Source organism: Uloborus diversus, chromosome 4 (assembly GCF_026930045.1).
Source record: "Uloborus diversus isolate 005 chromosome 4, Udiv.v.3.1, whole genome shotgun sequence".
Taxonomy (NCBI): Eukaryota; Metazoa; Arthropoda; class Arachnida; order Araneae; family Uloboridae; genus Uloborus; species Uloborus diversus.
The window spans coordinates 50,605,928-50,627,251 of NC_072734.1; positions in this window are offsets into that span (position 1 = coordinate 50,605,928).

Consider the following 21,324-nt stretch of genomic DNA (forward strand, 5'->3'; position numbering starts at 1 on the left):
TCCTCTTCTAAGGTACCAGCCTTTAAGGATTTTTTTTTTTTTCAAATGCAGAGGCCATGAGCTGATGCAGCATTAAATATTTGTTCATTCATAAGCATACTTTTCTGAATTAAAAGGTGTTCCATGTCACCGCAAAATATATGCATAGAATAATTTTAATTTTATGGTTTTTATTAAGCTATGCTTTTATCAATTTATCAGCATAAATAATTAAGCTTTTTAGCTCTTTACACATAATTTAATGTAATAGTTACTGAAAATTCGTGAAAGTGTTTTGTTTTAACATTGAAAAATGTTTACCAATAATTTCTGGATATTTATAAATGTACAGAAATTATTGATAAACATTTTTCGATGTTAAAACTAAACGCTTTAATGAAACTGCAGTAGCTGTTTCCTTTATGTATAAACGGCTCCTTACTATAACTAATGTACATTCTTCCTCATTTTTTTGTACATGTATAAAACATTTTACAAGGCATAATTCGTCAAGTGATACATTTTTCTTCTTCAACTTTAACTTGACGTTGCTCACGGTTAGAGATAACGGAAAGAGGATTATTATTTATTTTCTCCAAATGGTTGAGAAATTTATTCAAAATGCAATGACAATAACACCACGATCAACCAAAGTGATCGAGACTTTGCCGCATTCGGTAAATCGTACATTCCGTAAAAGAGAGAGTGCTTTAAAATGATCGTCAGGAAACCTCAGAAACTTAAACTCTGGACTTAAACATGCACATATCGTTGCCTCAGAGCAGCTGTAAGACATCTAATCCCGCAAAAAACAGTGAAATACCCTATGATTGCTCTGAGGTGACCATATTTAAATAACTATATTAATGTAATTTCAACCAATAAGTTTGTTCGATAAACGTTACACAACTGTAAATTCTATGTAAACTAAGATTGTATTTTCAGTAAGTTACGACCATATAGCAGGGCTAAGGCAGAAATACATGAAATACACCGCCAGCTCAGTCATTCCAGCCGAGGACTGCAGTTTCGTGCTTATTACCATATTTATTTCGTGCTACCAGTTTTTGGCACTACTCTTGGCTTCCTTAAGATGTTTTCCACCTCCAGCTCAGTCACTTCCTATGCCGGGCTGATGAGGGCTAATAAGCAGGAAACTGCAGTCCTCGGAAATGCAATGACTGAGCTGGCGATGTATTGACTGGGACTGGAAGAAAGAAATGACTGAACTGTCGGTGTATTTCATGTATTAGACTGTATTGTTAGATATTCATTCTATTACCAAGACAAAATGTATTTAATTCACATCATTACTGTGTGTTACTAATAATGCAGTAAAATTTATGTTGCATTAATTTATTATTTTGAACATCAATGTTTAATTAGAATAATAATTAGAAAAGACAGCGACATTTCACTATTTAATTAATTGCTTTTGAATTTTACAGCTCTTAAAAAGCTAGAATTATTCAGTTTTCTAAAAATGTTATGATAGGGTAAAAAAAAAGACGAAAGTGATAGAAATGCGTTATTAATTCGGCACGCGAGAAGAATGCCTGCCTACGTGGACTTCAAAGAGTAGTTATCAATTATTAAGTAAAGAAATAAAATCTAAATGAAGGAAACTGACGTCGGTTAAGCGATGTTCCGGTTTAAAGAGCTCCCGGTAATTGATGTTCTATTGAAAGTACCCATGTAATGGAAACTGACGTATGTCAAACAAGGTTCCGGTTAAAAGAGCTTACGATAACGCAGGTCTGCGATGAAAAAAATACAAAGGAAGTAATAATAGAACTTTATTTTTTGGGGCTGATTTCAAGAAAAACAGTGAAAAATTTATCACGCCGACTTTTCTTGCAAAATTCAATTTTACGTTCATTTCCATGATAATTTATCATTAAACTACTTTTTCAACGTTGAATCTCTTCCCTCTCTGCCTGATTATGCGTCTACAATAAGTAAATCTACAGCTGTAGAGTAACAAATGGACTCTTCATCTTAGAACCAACTTTAACATTTGCTTTTATTTTATTTTACTTTATATTTATATTTATTTTTTTAATTGCATTTCTTGTGAAGCACTGCTTTGAGTTCAAGATGATGAGAAAATTCGCCAGACAATTTTCGTTACATATGCGGCGACTGTAGTGTACTTTAAAATCGCATGGTGAGCATTACAAACTATGGAAAAAGACTTCATTTCTCGCATTTTAGCCCAAAACACGCGACCAAAACGATTCGTAGTCCCCTCATAAAGCCCGTACGCAGTGTCTCAATGAACTATTCTTACGGCTCATAGGAATAAAATTCTGCTTTAGGATATAAATTTCTCGCGAAAAGGAAGGAACCGAAATACCATTCCAATAAGTGACTTGTTTTTGCCATTTTCGTGGGAGAAACTGCAAGAAAAAAAGTATAAAATTTGGCTATCGATTATAATAATTTTAGAGACGATTCATATATATATATATATATATATATATATATATATATATATATATATATATATATATATATATATATATATATATATATATATATATATATATATATATATAATTCTAATGAAAATATTGTGACCAAACTTCAAAATAAATATGAATATGTCCTGAATATGTACATTATTTCTTTTAATATTTTTCGAAGTGGCTACCTTTAGCATTAATATAGAGCTGTAAACGTGTAACAAAATTTGCGGTTATGGGCCGCAACTCACTAACTGATATTTTATCCCATGCCTTGCATAAGGTTTCCTTTAGGAATGCCAAAGTTTTATGGGGTTTAGCACACACCCTTGTCTCCACGATGGGACAAACAGAATAATCCATTGGATTCAAATCTGGGAAATGGGGTGTGGCCATTCTTGAGCTACAAAAAAGTCCGGAAAATGTACCAATCTTGAGTTTTTTCAGCTTTGTGTGCAGGTGCGGAATCTTGTTGGAAGATCCATCTTTTATTTCCAAAGAACTCTTGCGACAAACGTAAGACACCATCTTCCAAAATGCGTTTGTGGTATGTTTCTTGATTAATCTTTATCCCTTGATCATCAAAAACAAGTGATATTTTCCCACTAGCACATATCTCACCTCAAACCATTAAATTGGGATTGTTGATGCCGTTTAACAATGCAAGAAGGTCTTGGAGTCAAGGATTTGTATAACACCTCGTAAAACTGTAGCATCCCTAAAGAAAACCTTAAGCAAGGAATGAGATAAAATATTAGTATATGAAGCCGAGAATTTTGTTATGCAAGTTATTTCTTGTCACCTTATACAATTATAGTACTTTTTTCCCTATGTAAACGAAGAAAAAAAACCGAATAGAAGTGAAATAATTATTTACACTAAAATTAACGCTATTACTCGACTAATAATGAACAACCAATATCATTACGGTTGTGAAAAGACTATCGAAGCAACTGCTTAAGACATTCCACCCAAAATAATTGAAACACGTGGTCTCTTCACATTAAGAGGAATGATTAAATCACTAGAAGAATGTCAAGAAAGTAATTGACCTCGTTTATCGAAGGAGAAATCCGATAACGTGCAGTCGTTACGTACGCGTCGTTAGTAATGCATGTTTGCGTAAATACAGCAATAATAATATTTTGGTTTCTATATTTTATATCACCGTGTGGCAATAAATAGTTCTTTCCTTAAATTGCGATAGAAATTTAGTGCTCTGTGGGAAAATATTTTTATGCAATATGCATAATATTTATGTAATACTATGGGATAAGATTTTTAAAATTAAAAAGTATAACAAATGAGAAATACAAGTTGTAATTAAATTCTAGCTGTGTTGAAATGCATGTAAGTTGTTATGGTCGTATCGATTAGTGTCAATTAATAAATCATTTATGGGCATAATAGGGTTATAATACATAAAAAATTACTTTAACACATTTTTACTTTTACATTTTTAAAACATATATTATTGACCAGACGGATTAGTCCTTTATTTACTTCGTTCTCTATCCCCCGTTTGCCACCGATGGAAGCTGAATGATGGATGTGGCGGATATCAATTGAAATTGGTGATTTTAACACTTTCACCTCTGGATGTTCTCAGGACATCCTGGATGTCAGACCCCTTAAGATGTTTAAAGGGGTTAAACAGGGAGAATGGCTTTCACTGGAAGTGCTATATCCAACGTATCAGTATTGACTTGGTAGACGATAAAAGTCAGGAGAATATAAGGTTATGGACACAGAGATGAACATACAGACATACGCACATAGGTTGCAATGGTATAGATAATTACTTTGAAAATGTTTGATTATAATGCTAAAATATGGGTATAACAAATTAAGCGTTTAGTTAGTTTTCACTTACGCTTGCAAATGCGAGTTAGGTACTGATCATGCATTTGATTGGATAGCATATAAGTGCTACATTATAATTGGTTTAAAACTTAGTGCCGAAATTGCACTTTTAAAAACCAAATCATATCAATGGGTAGTGTATGAGGGTCAGTCAGAAAGTCAGTTGCACTGCTCAAGAAAACAAAACAGGATGAAAATTTTACAATAACTTTATTGGTATTTTAAAGTTCCATTCAAAATGTACCTTTCAACGTAACCACCTCCGTTATTTAAGCATTTGTCGAGGCGTGATACAAATTGTTCGATGTCTCCTGCAAAGAAATCCTGTCCAATGTCTGATAAGCATTGTTGGGTTGCTGCTTTCACTTCGTCATCCGATCGTCGTATTGAAAGTTCTTGTCTATAAGGAGGGTGATCTCCCACTTCCCACCTAAACTTGGTCTTCCCTCGCGCTCAGCGTCGTCAATGTCTGCACGTCCTTTCTCAAACATGTTGCACGATTTTGCGATAGCATAACGTGACATTGCATTTTCACCATACATTTCATGCAACTGCCCATAAATATCAGTGTAGTTTCAAACAAAAAAAGAATCACTGCAAGTATTTTCAAATTGGACTCTGCTTGCAGCTGTCGAGAAATGTTTGCGACTGATTATCAGAAAAAATAAACTTGCCTCGGGGAAGTTGCTACGTCACACGATAAAGGTGACTGTCTGAAGTATTGCCACACAGTGTCATTAAAATAGTTTTGGATGAAACATATTTACGAATTAGTGCAACTAACTTTCTGAATGTCCTGCGTATTATTATTTCTACATAGCTATGAATGTAATATTAATATAACAGCTATATGATACTTTAATTTGACTCATGCAGTTAAATTTAAACACAACTTACATGTAGGCAGTATTTCATCAGTAATGTATCAGCCGGGAACGAAAACTCGTCTTTACACTGTCTATAAACAGTAGTCAAATAAACAAAAACAATTAATTTGAATTGATTTGTTTTTGGAAAACGAACTTCCATATCCTTTTCTTATGTAACTTACTTGTACTAGTATGTCTAATTTTTACTTGGCTGTTCTTAATAAGAATAAAAGTAATATTATTTGTGAATTCCTTTACTGTTTTACGACATAGTAAATTCCTCAAGCATCCAAAATAGTTAGGGAGTAATATTTAACGCAGTTTCTTTTAAACTTCGAGCTGTGTACGATGAAGAGGTGCAGGCAGTAAGTCTCACATAAAACGTGAAAAGATCATTTCCCAGCACAGTTTCAAAATTTCGTTTAATAAAACCGCTCGGAAGAAACTCACTCGAGTATTTTCAGAACAATATTTTTTATGAAAAAAGAAAGTCGCTAAATAGGCTCGAACTTTTACGATGGGTTTTATGAAAAAATATTTATATATATATTCAATATTTATCATATGTGGAACATTTCTTTCTCTTAAATATCGCTCAAAAATATTTTATGACATTTCATTTTCAAATTTTCAAACATTTTATTATTTTCTGAAACACGGAATAAAAAAATTCGCCTGAAATTAAATGAAAGTTTCGTTTCCAATCCTTTATTTTCAATACTAAAAACAACAGTGCTCGAGATTAATGTAAGAGTAATCCGAAAAAAAAATTGACCAAAATAGAAATATTTATCAAGTATGGAATTCCAAAAAAACGTTTTGTGTTCACAAAGCCTTAAACTGTTCAAGAAAATTTATTTTGAGTACTCCATACGAAGCATTCGCTCATGATAGCAGGAATTCAGATATGTGTTATTGTTTATCGTAATTTTTCGAATAGCAATTGTTTATTTTCCTCCAACATCAGTGAAATAATCTTTCAAACAATGACTTAGCTGTGAACTTTGATGTAGTATTAGGAAATGATGACTCACTCACAAAAATCGCATACGAAAAATATTATATATGATGTGCCCTGTTAAAGTAAAAGTTTGCTTTCTGAATTTTAATGCAACGATGCATCTGACATAACAGGAAGTTCCCAATGTTTTTTAGCACAAATAAACAGATTACTCGTGTATCGGGTTTCCAGAAAACCCTTTTTCAATTCAAAGTTGTGAGCTTTTGGATGTAAAGATATCCGGTAAGAGTCAAGTCCTTCTGTCGGAAGTCTTAGCATCCAAAAGTTCACAACTTTGAATTGATAAGGAGCGTTCATGGAAACCCAAAAACACTTGTATTCAGTAATCTGTTTATTTGTGATAAAAAAGAACGTTGGGTACAACCTGTTATTTCTTGACACAAAGGTACTCAGAATCACCTCCCCCCCCCCCCCACCCCGAATGCATTAAGATTATATGTTCATGGAAACTTGGATTGGAATTCAGCTGAGAAAATCAAGTAATTTAAAAGACATTTTTTGAAATGTTCGGGGATCAACCCCATGACCTTTGCGCTATTGTCACTCCGTTCTAACAAACGCCTCGTGCAAGCCTTTCAAGTGATTTAACTGCTGATTGGAGAACTCAAAATTTTAAACTGTTGCCATCTTCTATTTGTTAATAAATGAAATGTTTGTCTCTTACGTTCACGTCATCGTGTTGTCGGGTGGAAAAAGTGTGCATGATGGATATGAAACAAACTGATTTGAACTATTAATAGATGTGCATGTGTAAGCCTTGGGACTTTCGGGAAAAATCTATCATTCGAGATGTGCCTCGTTAGGAACTGTCCATATTTAATCGATGCCACATTTTTTTTTCAAATTTTTAATACCTCTCCCCCCTTTTTGTCACAAAGTGTCACATTTCGCCTTACCCCAGCCCTGTCGTTTTCATACATTTCGCTGATTTTCAAAAACTTATACCCATAAAAATTGTGTGATGTCACACTTCTTGTTACCTCTTCATCCTCCTTGTCCGAAAGTGTCACATTTAAAAGGAAAACTCATGACACATGCATGACACTGTTTATGGACGGTCTTTTATTCTATCTTGTTCGGTAGTTATAACCAATTTGGTTCGTTTGGTTTCTCCTACCTAAATTCAATTGGGAAAGCTTTTTATAAAAATGGAGCAGGAAGAAAAACAGCACGGAGATTTTTTTTTTTTTTTTTTCTTTTTTGCCGTGGTGATTTTTTTTTCACGTAATTTAAAGTTCGAAAGCTCATATGCTCTGGTTGGCTACGACAGTGCTATGTATCATTGTAACTAGTGCAATACTTTCTGCCATTTCGGGTACTATTTCGGAAATATTTCAATAAATATATAGTCTTATGTATGGTTTCTTATGTAGGGCTTCCCTTATTATTCTCATGTATGGTTTCACTTATTCGTTTATTAAAATGATAAGTAACTGAACAATACTTTCCGATATTCTCCTTATATTTTGAAAACTTAAAACATTTCAAGTAATTAATGATTGCGAATATTAAAAAAAAAGTCAAAATGTAGTATTGAGAACAGAAAACAATTGTAAAAATATTGGGTTACAAATAAAGGTAGCTCTTTAAGGATTCCAACTTAAATTTGAAAAAACAAAAATTAAAACGAATTTCTTTATTCCTTACAGATATTTATCTTGAAACGGCTACAACGAATTCAGAGAAGTAGGAATTAAGCTGTAGCGGTATTTTAATAAGGTTTAGAGATAATTTATGGGAAGAGAAGTGGAAGTGTTAAATCCAGATTTAGGCTATACTTTAAGTTGCTATTATGTAGTTCATATGTAAACTAGACATTGTTTTATTCTTAACTTTATGTATGCTGATTTAACTGGTAAAACTGAAAAGTTTAATTCTGAATTTTGGAAAGCAATTCGTTTATTATTCATGTACTGTTCAAATTACTAATATCAATTGGCAACAGTCAAGAGAAGTGAAAAAAAAAATACATTAAATAAAAACAAAAAACCCGACTGCGTAAAAACCAAAAAAAAATTTTAAAACAAATGTACAAGCCCAGTAGTTTAGAATGTTATTAAGTACTAGTGAGTAACTACACCATTGAAATAGTTTTATAATCGTACACAGGTAAAAAAAAATCATAAATTCAAAAGCAGAATAGAAGGATCAACAGTCGGGGCCCATTCCTTTCTGAATCAAGGAACCCCGTAAAATTTGAATGGGTCCCGACTGTTGATGCTTCTATTCTGCTTTTGAATTTATGATTTGTCTTACCTCTGTCAATCATAAAACTATTTCAATGGTGTAGTTATTCAGTAGTACTTAATAACATTCTTAACTATTAGAGTTATACATTTTTCTTTTTAGTTCTTTTGTTTTTTATGCAGTCGAGTTTTTTGTTCTTATTTATTTATTTTTTTTATTTTACACTTTTTAGTTAATTTTTATTGACTTAGTTATTGTGATTATAAGCCGGTACATTTTGCAATCTTGTCATTTCATTGAGAGAGTTTGTATCGTGAGATTTATTAAGTAACTTGCGGTGGTCTAAACTACTGAAAATTAGTCCCTCTAGAGACCTAACTCGGCGTAAAGCTACATGTGGTTGACCTTCAGAAAAAATGCGCGAACTTAAGTCAACCACAGCACAGCTATATAAAAAGCCTGTATAACTCACAATGACGCGAGCAAGGAAACGTCGTCAGTCAAATCTTTCTCGCAAAACTAAAATAGCCTGTCCAGAAACTACACATCGCGAAACTCGGTCCCTTAAATCTCGACAAAAACGCGAAACTCGGTCCCTTAAATCTCGACAAAAACGCGAAACTCGGTCCCTTAAATCTCGACAAAAACAAATGCAACATGTTAGAGATGAAAATCGAATTGGTAGACTTTCTTTCTTTTGGTGATTATTGCACGGGTTTATTTTGATGAGGATTAAAACCCGAGTGCCTTGCCTCCCTTACGCATGACATATTTTTATTACACTACAGAATATATATGCACAACACATGAAAGAATTTACTTCAGAAAGAGGGGAAAGTGCATTCAGAGCAAGGGAGGAAGTCGAACTCACCGCCTCAAGTGTGAGTAGCAATCGCTTAAACCACTCGGCCACTGAGGCTTAATTTAGTAGACTTAGTAAACAAAAAATTCAGGCAATGAAAGTTACCTGCATTTGTCGCACGCTGTGTCGAAGGCAGGTAGCGTGTGGCACGATCCGAACTGACAAAATGGTAACTGGTTATAACTGGTTATAATATGGCGAGTTTTGATTACTGTCATGTATTTAGTGACACTCCCAAGGTTAAGACAAATCCATTGACGTAAGAATTAACAAAATTGGTCAAGGCGTTTAGTCCCTACAACGTCACGTAGGAACAAACATACATACATAGACTTATAATAATAAAATTAATTATTAAATAAAAACAAAAAACCCGACTGCGTAAAAACCAAAAAAAAACTAAAAAGAAAAATGTATAAGCTCAGTAGTTTAGAATGCCATTAAGTACTACTGAATAACTGCACCATTGAAATAGTTTTATATTCGTCCACAGATAAGACATATCATAAATTCAAAAACAGAATAGAAGGATCAACAGTCGGGGCCCATTCCTTTTTAAATCAAGGAATCCTATAAAATTTGAATGGGTCCCGACTGTTGATCCTTCTATTCTGTTTTTGAATTTATGATATGTCTTATCTGTGTACGAATATAAAACTATTTCAATGGTGGTGCAGTTATTCAATAGTACTTAATAGCATTCTCAACTACTGGGCTTATACATTTTTCTTTTTAGTTTTTTTTTTTTTTTTTTTTTTTTTTACGCAGTCGGGTTTTTTGTTTTTATTTAATAATTAATTTTATTTTACACTTTTTAGTTAAATTTCATTGACTCAGTCATTATGATTATAAGACTCGCAAACTTGCCATTTCATTGAGAGAGTTTGTATCGTGAGGTTTATTACGCAACTTGCGGTGGTTTAAACTACAGATAATTAGTCCCTCTAGGAACCTAACTCGGCTGAAAGCTACATGTGCTTGACGTTTAGCAAAAATGCGAGAACTAAGTCAACCACAGCACAGCTATATAAACAGCCTGTATAACTCATGATGACGCGAGCTAGCAAACATCGTCAGTCAAATCTTTCTCGCAAAACTAAAAAAGCCTGTCGCGAAAGTACACTTAGCTAAACTCAGTCCCCTGAATCACGACAAAAACAAATGAAGGGAAAGTAAATCCGGAGCGAGGCTGGAAGTCCAACCCACCACCTCAAGTGTGAGAAGCAATCGCTTAGATCACTCCGCCACTGAGGCCCCAATTAGTAGACGCTAGTAAACAAAAAATTCAGGCAGTGAAAGCTACCTGCATTTGCCTCACGCTGTGTCGCACGTAGGTAGTAAGCGACACAGCGACTACGTGCGACACGATCCCGAACTAATAAAATGGCAACTGGTTGTTGATATGGAGAATTTTGATTACTCTCATGTGTTTAGTGACACTCCCAAGGTTAATACAAATCGATTGACGTAAGAATTACCAAAATTTGCCAAGGCGTTTAGCCTGTAGAACGCCACATAGAAACGGAGATACATACATAGACTGATAAACACATTACCCTCCTTTGCGTCGCGCATGCGCAGTTGGGTAAAAAACACAACCCTCCTTTTGCGTCCCGCTCGCGCCATCGGGTAAAAAGCTATGAGAAGACGCTCAAAAGGTGTTTGGGAGGCCTCAGTGGCCAAGTGGTCTAAGCGATTACTTCACATACTTAAAGCGGTGGGTTCGACTTTCACCCTCGCTCCGGATGTACTTTCCCCTCTTGGTGTCGTAAATTTTTGCATGTGTTGTATATACATCGGTGGTCAGAATCATAAGAACACACAGAAAATTGCACAGTAAAAAAATATTTTTGAAATATTTCAGTGCAATTTATGCACAAAATTGCCTTTTATGCTAGAAATCATTATGAAATGCGGAACATTTGAAAATACAAAATATAAATGTTTTGTGTTTGATAAAGAATGTCGTTGATAAAACTGGACAAAATTATAGGGACTACTAGCCGTTGTGCCCTGAAAACACCTATGGTAACCAATAATGTCCCCCTTTTTTCTGTCACTTTTATCAGTTAAGTTGAAGAAAGTTCTTGGAAATTTTCATCCTGGCTTTTTCGATGAAGAAAATAAGTTAGTGTTTGTTTCGATATTGAATACCATTTTTTTTTTTACTTCGGGTGCCTGAATGCCTTACGAAGTTTCCGTTGAACTTAAGATCGAGCCTTTTATCCGGCCAGTACAGTAATTTCACGAAATAAGCACTAAGAAATAATTTTGAGGATTAGGAAACATGTAATTAGGCATTAACGTGCTGGAACAAATTGTATACACTCGTAGTTAACAGTATTTTCTGTTTAAAAAATATTGCGAAGTACATCAACTTACTATCAAACTTCATTCTGCCCTGCAGAAAAAATATTGATATAGTTTCCATTCGTTGCGAAACTTCCTCAGACCATTACTGAGCCGCCTCAAATATAGGCTTTGAGATTAGTTTTTCCCTTCACAGAGATCAAACCAAAAGTAGCAAAAACAATGTAGTCCAGTCTAATCAATTTTTTTTCTCATCAGAAAAGATTACCTTATCGTACTTTTTATCCATAACAACGCATTTTTTGGCACGCTCAATCCTTGGTCTTTAATGAACTTTTCAAAGAGTCGATCAGGATATAAGTTTCACATCATTTAACTTTTTCTCTTTTGGAAAAAATGTTGAACAGTTCGAGAACTACGAGGGTCAGTCAGAAAGTTCGTTTCACTGCTCAAGAAATAAAAAAGTGATTAAAATTTTACCAATAACTCGTTATCTTAAAATTCCATTCAAAATCTACTTTTTAACGCAACCACATCCGTTATTTAATCATTCGTCGAGGCGTGATACTAGTTTTTCGATGCCTTCTGCAAAGAAATCCCGTCCAATGTCCGATAAACATTGTTGAGTTGCAGCTTTCCCTTTGGCATCCGAATGGTATCGTCACTTTGAAAGTTCTTGTTTCACGGAACCACAAAACATGGAAGCCAGGAGGTGAAAGTTTTGGTGTTTTCCCATCTGGTTCAAAAATTTCTTCACGGGAGGTCTCCGCCCCACTGACCGGAAACACGATTGACCAATCTGGTGTCTTCCAACCCTACGTAAGGTCTGAAGGAGGGGCTTAGGTGCTCGGACATTCAAGGCTGTTTTCAAGAGTAAATTTCTAAACTTAACAATCTGGCGCCCTAGCTTGGCGCAATTTTTAGCACCATTCGGGGTTCAGGGCAGGGGTTGCCATTGAAAAGTTCTACGTGGTAGAGAAGAGAGCAACTGAGCCACCATTCGGGATTCCCGGGGGGGGGGGGGTCCTTCTGAGAATTTCCACGTGGAGAAACTGATTGCACGTGCCTATGCAAAATAGGGGCAAGTTCATTGAGAGCAACCGTCAAGGTAGTAGACTGGAAATAACATTCGGCTCAGGCATCCAGTTCCAGGGAAAACCGTCGTCTCCAATTAATTTAAAAAAAACACCTTAGTAATAAAATATTTAATTAATATTAAGGAAACTAATAAACATTTATAGTTTAGTTTCGACTGAAAAATTAATTATAACGACTTGATTAACTATTTGTTAAACTAAAAAATCAAATGCTAATTTTAAAAACAATCTACTTTATCAAAACTAATAAATAATATTTTATCACAAAAGAGAAAATAATTGCTTTTGTAAAATAGCTACTTTTAGCGTTCATTGAATGATTCATCAGGAACTTGGAAGCTATTTTTTCTAAATTTTATTGAATAACAGTTGTAATAATTGATAATTATGCACATAATCAGATGTGCATTTAAACAAAATTCAGCCGGGGGGGGTCGTATTTGACGACTTTGCCAACTAACTCTAAAATATATTATCATCTCGAAAACCACGTTTCTGGATCTCATATGCTTCTAAATTCTCATTAAAATTCAGTATTATTAGACGATCGGATCAAAATATTCACTTTTGAATGTAGCAGAGAATACTTGTGCATTTAGAGATGGACACACCTGCAAAAGTCCCTCATTTGTGTTTGACTTTTTTGAAAATTTCTTCAAAAAGAAAAAACTGATCTTAAAAAAATTGTATTGTACTTTTTGTAGAATGTGCAGACAGAAGTTTACAACTCGTATTAATTCATAAACACAGGCGTTTAGTAAGCCGCACTTACATTGTATGTACCTCAATAATTTTATTTATATTTTAGCGCAAGGGCAAAAATTGGTGAAATGCATGGGTTTGCAAATGCCATTCTTTTTTTTTTTTTTTTTTTCAAACATATAGTAACTTTTTTTTTAACACTCTCTTTCTCCCACACACCAAAACAGTTCCAGCTTCCACTTTCGGAGTGGTCATTATTAGCTTATAATAGACAAAATAAAAATGAAAAAATCAGGAGAATTGCGTTACATTAAATGACTATGGGCATGGTTTAGGGTTTTTTAAAATTTAGGTTGTTTTTGAACTGTGATGTTGCAGTTCTGGTTCTTGGGAAAAACGGATTCTCAGAGTGTTAGAGCTTAGAAATTGCAGTCTTATAGCTGTGAAATTTTCATTAATTTTCAACAACGGTTCATACATTTTTCTGACATAAATTGAAAGGCACTGGTTTGAGCAGTTATGGTCACTTTAGTTTAGTAATGGCTGAGGCATACACAGAAATTTTTTAACCCGTCTAGAGACGTAGATTTTGAAGTGGCGAAAAAAAAAACCGTTTCTCTTTCGGGAAAAATTAGAAAAAATGGCCCTCCTCCATGCACGCCCCTGAATTATGGGCCAGGGCCATACTAAAAACTAAAGCTGGTCATGCTAGCTGAGTTCCATTATTTTCATGAAATACACAAAACATTATGTTAAAACTTTTATTTTTCTTGCAACATCATCAAATTTCAAGTAACCAATTCCAACGTATTTAAATTAAAAATTGGATAAATAACCCCCATTTGTATTAAGCTGTTTTATACTTGGCCTAGTTGTCACAGAAAAATCTGAGACCTGCTTTTGCTTATATCTCAGCAACTAAACGACTTGGAGATTTTGAGATTTCACTTAATGATTTGCTTAATTTTAAGGTACCACTTAACGCTGCAAAATTAAAATTCTAAGATAAATTTTTTTTTTTTTCGGTTAGGATGGAAAACAGCAAATTTTATGTAATACCCATTAAATGTTTGAATATAAAACCCATTCTTACAAATTTTGTTGCCTTGCAACAGTATTGTTAATAGTAATCATAATGACAATTTTTAATCAAAGCTTCTCTAGAGCAGGAATGAAATTTATTCATTGTCATTGCTTTTTTGGGGTTTTTATCCTCATCTATGCCAATAATCGATAACGAGGTTAAGTAAAAATGACATATTAGGATCTTTATCACAAAACGAAAATCTTCAAAATAACAGAATTTTTTAAAGAATACTAAGCACTTCACACAATGCACTCAAAAGGAGAACAAGATTGTTTTGGTTCAGGAAGGACAATTATATCAGAAAGGACAAAGTATTCCTGTAGTTTTCAATTATTCCAAGAAAAAGACTTCACTAACGAAAAAAGTGCGTTCAAATCATTTCAAACCAAACTTTCCCATTAAGAAAAATATGCATGTTTCAACACTCAAATTTATCATTAAAAAATAGATAATGATAAAACATTCTCTACGTGACTTGAGCCGTACTTTTCTGCGTTTGTGAAGCCTTTTTCTTAGAATGAAAACTACACGGATACTTAAATTGTCCTTTCTGACCCAGAATAGTTATTTTGTCCTTTTGGGTGCACTATGAAAAGTGCTTAGTATTTAAAAAAAATTCTGTTATTAATCGCATTTTGCAAAAGCGATTTTTGACAAATCGCTTTCAAAAGGTTCATTTAACCACGGCTGCGGAGTCGGACGGAAAATGGCCGACACCGACTCCTAGATTTTTTTTATCCATTTATTTATTTATTTATTTTCAATCCCCTCCCCCTAATGGGATGGGGTTAAATCTCAAAACATAGATTGAAATACTAATTCCTTTTTTTGAAAATTTAGCGTTGTACCTAAAGATGCATACAGCGTTAGAAATTAAACTTGAATATCAAATTTTCCAATAGTTAGGATTTTAGAAGTAAGATTACTTTGAAATCCCATGTTTTAAAATAATTGAAAAGGATTAATTTGCTCTCACTATCAGTGCATAACATATAGATGTTGATCAAATCGTTTGCTTTGAATTTTTGAAAGTTGTAACTTGAGAGAAAAAAAATCCTTTTTGCTAAGTCAAAAAACTTTTCTTGAGAGGGTGTGGTCAGCCCCGGTGACATCCATCTGGTGGGGAACGCCCTAAGTTCGTTTCAGAGTTCATAAAAACAATAAATGTTTTTTTCTGAAAAATTTCCCCCATAAACCTTAAGTTATACTTCATCTATAGGGCAGGGCACATGGTACATGTACGTCTGCAGCAAGTCGTACAAAAAATGTGAAGGTAACATATTGCGGCATAAATAATCCTGCATTTATCTTACTCACAAATACAAACCCCAGTTGCTTAAAATATCATTACAAATTAGAATTTATTGATGTGATTTGCTGCTACTCATCGGTTACTTATAAAAAATTCTATGAATAAAATAGTGAAATGAAATTTGAAACATTGTCAGATGCTTTCATTTTTTGTTATAAGTGCAAATGAAACTTTGATTACAAAGACTAATTTTTAATACGTTGTTTTTGTAATCAATATTTAATATTTCAATAGGTGTAAAAATTAGAAATTAAAGTGCTACAAAATTAAAAATGCAATTGCTTTTCCTTAAAAAAAAAACTTTAGCTGGACATTTTATTCATGGCGGTATGTTACTACATCCGTGATTTTAATAAAAAAAATTAGCTGCTAATGTAAACTCGCAATAAATTAAGGTTTTACATTTATTACTAATTTACATTATGGATTTTATTCTGGTTATAGTGTCATATTTGTTTATAATAGTAAAACTAATACAATGTGTCAGAAGATTTAATAAACATTTAAAAGCAACAAGATTTAAATTTATGGTCTTTGCATTTTTTAAAAATATTTAAATTAATTTAGATGAGAAAAAAATAATAAGTAAGAATTTTAATCAATATTGTGACATGGTATTATACTGATACTTTCATTCATTGCGTAAATATTGTTTCTTTGGGAATTTTCGAAGTTTTAAATTTGTTCACTATGTGGTTGTGAATGTTGAAGCAAGCAGGGGAATGTGGGATAAAAAGTGAATAAGCGGGGATAAGTGAAATGGTGAAATATTTACTCTGCTTTTAGCACCATCTTTCTAGTAATATTTAAACTATGTAGTAAATAAAAATGTAGCCTATTTCAGCTAAAAAAAATATAACTCCGAAAATCGGAGAATATGATAACACAAGCAATTTTCAAAAAATGATTCTCATATTGTAATATTTTATTGTAAGTCGAAAATTATTTTTGATATTATTAAATGATAAATTTCTTGTAATTAGCATTTGAAATATTAATTGAGACCTAATATTCGGTGCAACATTCATTTAGTTAATGTTAAGCCTATTAGTATTTTAATTATTTTGTACAGTTAGACTAGTACATGTGGGGAAAATGAAAGTTAATTTCGTTTAATTATTGAATCATTCATTTTATCTTTTACGTATTTTTTATTAATTACGTTATTAACATACATTTATTTAGTAATTCACATATTTTTCATTCATACACTTATTTTCTCATTCATTTACTGTTTATTCATCACTCGTTTATTTGTCCTCATACATTAATTAATTCAGTTAATTATTCGTTTATTTCCTTTAGCACCTTTTCATTTATTCATTCAATCTTTTATTTACTGATTCCTTTAATCAAAAATTTTTTTATAATCGAATAGAAAACATTTCATTTCAGAAGTATTTCATTTTTCACTTTGCCTTATGAAAAAATAAAGCGAAAATTTTCCATTTTGTTCTTGAAAGCGAAAATTCGCCGCCGAAAATGAAAAATACCATTACAATGCAAGTTTTATTATAAAATACAATGTTCTTTCATGTACTGTAATTTTCAAAACAAATTTCCAATTCGTTCATGTTGAAAAAGCTCAGTCAGCTTAACCATCTCAATTTGAACAAACATTCCCCTACTCTGCCAAAACAAATAATCGGTTTGTCTGCCGATATACAGTATACGAATACCAAGTATTCCGTGCATCTCTAAAAAAAATTAATATAGAAAGAAAGAATACGGGATTGCTTTTTTAAAAACTTAAGTAAAGTTTGTTACAGTTGTATTTTATTTTTATCCTCATTCCGGCAACTTTATCAAAATAAGTTTTTCATTTATGTTTTTCCTTTATTTATCCTTGTTGATTTCTAGCTGCTTTTTTTTCATTGTGCTGTACTCTAATTTTATAATCTGTACACAGGCTGCAAAGTTCTGATAATTTCGATAATTTTGTAACCTTCTCTATGGGAAATCATTGTGTTTTATTAAAAATAAAATGGTATTTATAACCAGTTGATCATTCATTTGTCACTAAAATAATTTTAATTCACTTAAGACATTAATTATGCAATTAGTTTATTATTATTTGGAAATTTACAGCTTAAAATATAATTGTGTTGTGATTTTTTTTTATTTCCTAGGTTGGCAATAAATACATTCATTATCAATTTGAGCGAGAAAAGTAAAACACGCGAAATTTTCGCCACAGTAATACGAGTCTTTTCCACCTTTCTCAGCACCCAACATGGGCGCCACTCTCTCACAGTGTACTTCTGACGCGACATTTGGAGTAGATAACGCCATGTTCCCACCTGTATTCCTACCTCCTTGTCAATCAATTCTTCTACCATTTATTGGCATTTATCGATATATAGGGATCGCCAAAACAGTTTATTTTAGACAGTGGGCAAAGATGGCGATGGAGTGGCCCAGACTTTCAGATCTCTTTGTTAAGAAGGAGGTGTTGGCCACGTGGTTTCGATTGACAAGCTTATCTTGATGTGTTTGACAGTTTGGGCCAGTTGGAACCTCACCAAAGTTTTAGACAGATATGGAGGGCGACACACTTCCCACCTAAACTTGGTCTTCCCTCGCGCTCAGCATCGTCAATATCTGTGCATCCATTCTAAAACATGTTGCACCATTTCACGATAGCTTAACGTAATATTACATTTTCACCATACACTTCATGCTACTGCCCATAAATTTCAGTGCAATTGCATTTTTTTGCCGACAAAATCGAATTACTGCACGCATTTCTAATTTGGCAAAACACTCAAATTCTAGTAATTATCAAAATAAATCTGTGCAATAAGCACCAAAAAGAAAGAAAGAAATGTGTTGGTGGGCGAACGTACATCACTAGTCCCTACGCCGCTGACGCACCAGCGAAATTTTTACTCGAAGCAAATTCGGAAAAATTAGTACGAGCATGCTGATTTATTCTGAAAGAATGATTGAATAGGATAAACTCCTTAACACACACACACATAGAAAGCCTGCTATTCAGAAAGTATAATTTTTAAAGACCTACGGTAATAGCTAAAGATTTTAGCAAGCCATAGCGGAAATGGAGTCCACGTGCGCCGATTGGAATTGGCTTGAGAACGAGAAACGCTCGTCCGTTATTTGGAAGGACAATCAAATCGTCCTTCGCGTTTCTTTTGGCATTCGAAAGTGGAAGTTCTTGCCGGCTTGAAATTTTCATGGAATTCTTTTGTGCCTAAGAAGAAGGTAAAAGGGTGATGATTCGTGTTGGACTGTTTGTTGTTGTGTTAAACAGTGAAGTGTGAAAATGATCTTTCTGAAAGCATTACTGTCTGTCTAGTGAACTTTAGATGACTCCGTCGGAACTTTTAAAAGGTATATTGTGCATTTTAATATTTTTTCTCATATGTGAAATTGTCAACATTTTAAAAGGTTAGGAGGTACGAGTTTGTGGAATTTAATTAAAGAAGGTGGAAATTATCTGAGGTTTTATTTAATGTGTATTTATGATGCATAAATGTGTTAAATTACTGATTTTTTTCTAAGAATTTATTTTAACTTAAAATTTAGGTAGCATATGAAGTGTTAAACATTTTTATCAAATATTTTACTGATTGCTAATTTATGTTACCACTGCCTTTTAGCCACGCCGCCCCTGATAAATATAGATGGTTCTTTCTATAAGAATTTAAGTGACTAACTAATTTAGGTTATTGTTCGTGATGCTTCCCATACTAAACATTAAATTAGTACATTAGATATTACAGAGGATAATTTAGTAAATGTTAGGTTTGCTGAGATTAATTATTTCAACTATACTTGTCAATATGTTAGCTTTTTTTAAAGCTTTCACTTTTTCCGTTTTTTTTTTGGGGGGGGGGAGGAATAAGGAGTCTTTAAGTTGAACTTCTGGTTTTTAAGATATCACACACAGTGTGCATCTATCGTAGAAACAAAATTTCAACATTTTGGCGTCCTAAAAATATTTTATTTCAAAAAATTATATAAAATGAAAAACATTTTTTTTTTCTGTAAAAATAATATTTTTTGGGCAAGCAGATTCCTTAAAAAATCAGCCCCTTAAATTTAAATTAGCAAAAAGTGTAGAAAGTCTATAGGTGCGTTTTAACTTCCCAGGAATTAGTTTAATTTCGCCCTAACAGCACCATTAGTCAGTAATTCGCTTATAATGAAAAATAAATTAGCATTTCAAATTTCGTTTAGTCATTGCTCTTGTCTAGGAAAATGATTGGCTAAACAAAGACGGCGAGGTCGGAGTCATGGCGTGAATTTTTGGTGAAAGAGTGGGAACTGCGAGTCCAGAGTAGATTGCTTTAAAATTGTTAGAGTCGGTCGATTTCCCTCCCAGTCCAAGGGCGCCCATATAGGTGGCAAATGGGGGCTCAAGCCCACTCCCCCTTTGAAATTAGAATTTCCTTGCTTTTAATTTTTTTTTCCTTTGTAAAAGTGTAAAAACATTTCTTCTGCATTAATTAATGAATAAGTTATTAAAAATGTCAAAGTTTATTAACTCTAATCTGTACTGAAATCAGAATCCATGAGGGAAATATCCTGCTAAACCATGGAGAAAATATATGAGCCCCGCCCCCCTTAAAATTTTGCATATGGGCGCCCTTGTCCCAGACTATACTTTACTAGCGCAACGCGTAAAAGTCAGAGTCGGAGTTCAACTGATTTTGAGGTAAGGAAGTCTGAGTCGATTGTTCCAACATATTAGTATTTGGTGACGGAGTCGGTCTTTTTTTCTTAGACTCCGCAACCCTGGGCTAAACTACTGTACGCAGCAATGTGTTCAATCGTACGATTTCCATTCATTAAAGACAGTGGTGCTTAACCTACGGCCCACAGGTTATATGTTGCCCTCGAAGTTTTACCCTCATTGTGTTCAATGTTACGAAACGAAAAATCTATTATAAAACCTTCCAAAAGTACTGATAATCTTCATTCGATGTTATGAATTTTCGTTGCAAATTTGAAGACAATTCCTCGTAACCTTGATTCTAAAACACGGGTACAAAAAAGAAATCAAATAAGTACGTAGTAATGATGACAGCAATTTTCAGTTTGTAATTCTCTTTCATTCCCATTGTTTTCCCATGCTATTTAGAAAAAATATAAAATGTTCACTACATTTTATATTTTTCCCTTCAAACGAGATTTATCTTAATATATCTTATATAAGGTGTGGACCGAGGGTAAAAAAAGGTTGAGCACCATTAATTTAAGGGGATAAATATTCTTGGAATCTCATTCTGTCTTTATCTTTCTCTCACGAAAAAGATGGTGCTCTCTTATTACTGAAATGTTTAAAACAGGCGTTTAGTATCAAATCCAACTCATCCAAATACAACTTTCATTTTTTCTATTCATAACTTGACGTTTCTTTGCTAGATATAGTAAAATGTCATTACAGCGAATATCAATACAACGAAATATCCGTTTCGGGAAAATTAATTTTTAGTCCCGATTAAATAGCCATCACATTGTTTGAATTCCATTATGATAAAATTCAGACACAACGAACACAATTTGCAGCCCTGGAAGATTTTTGAGACGGGATTTAACTGTACTAT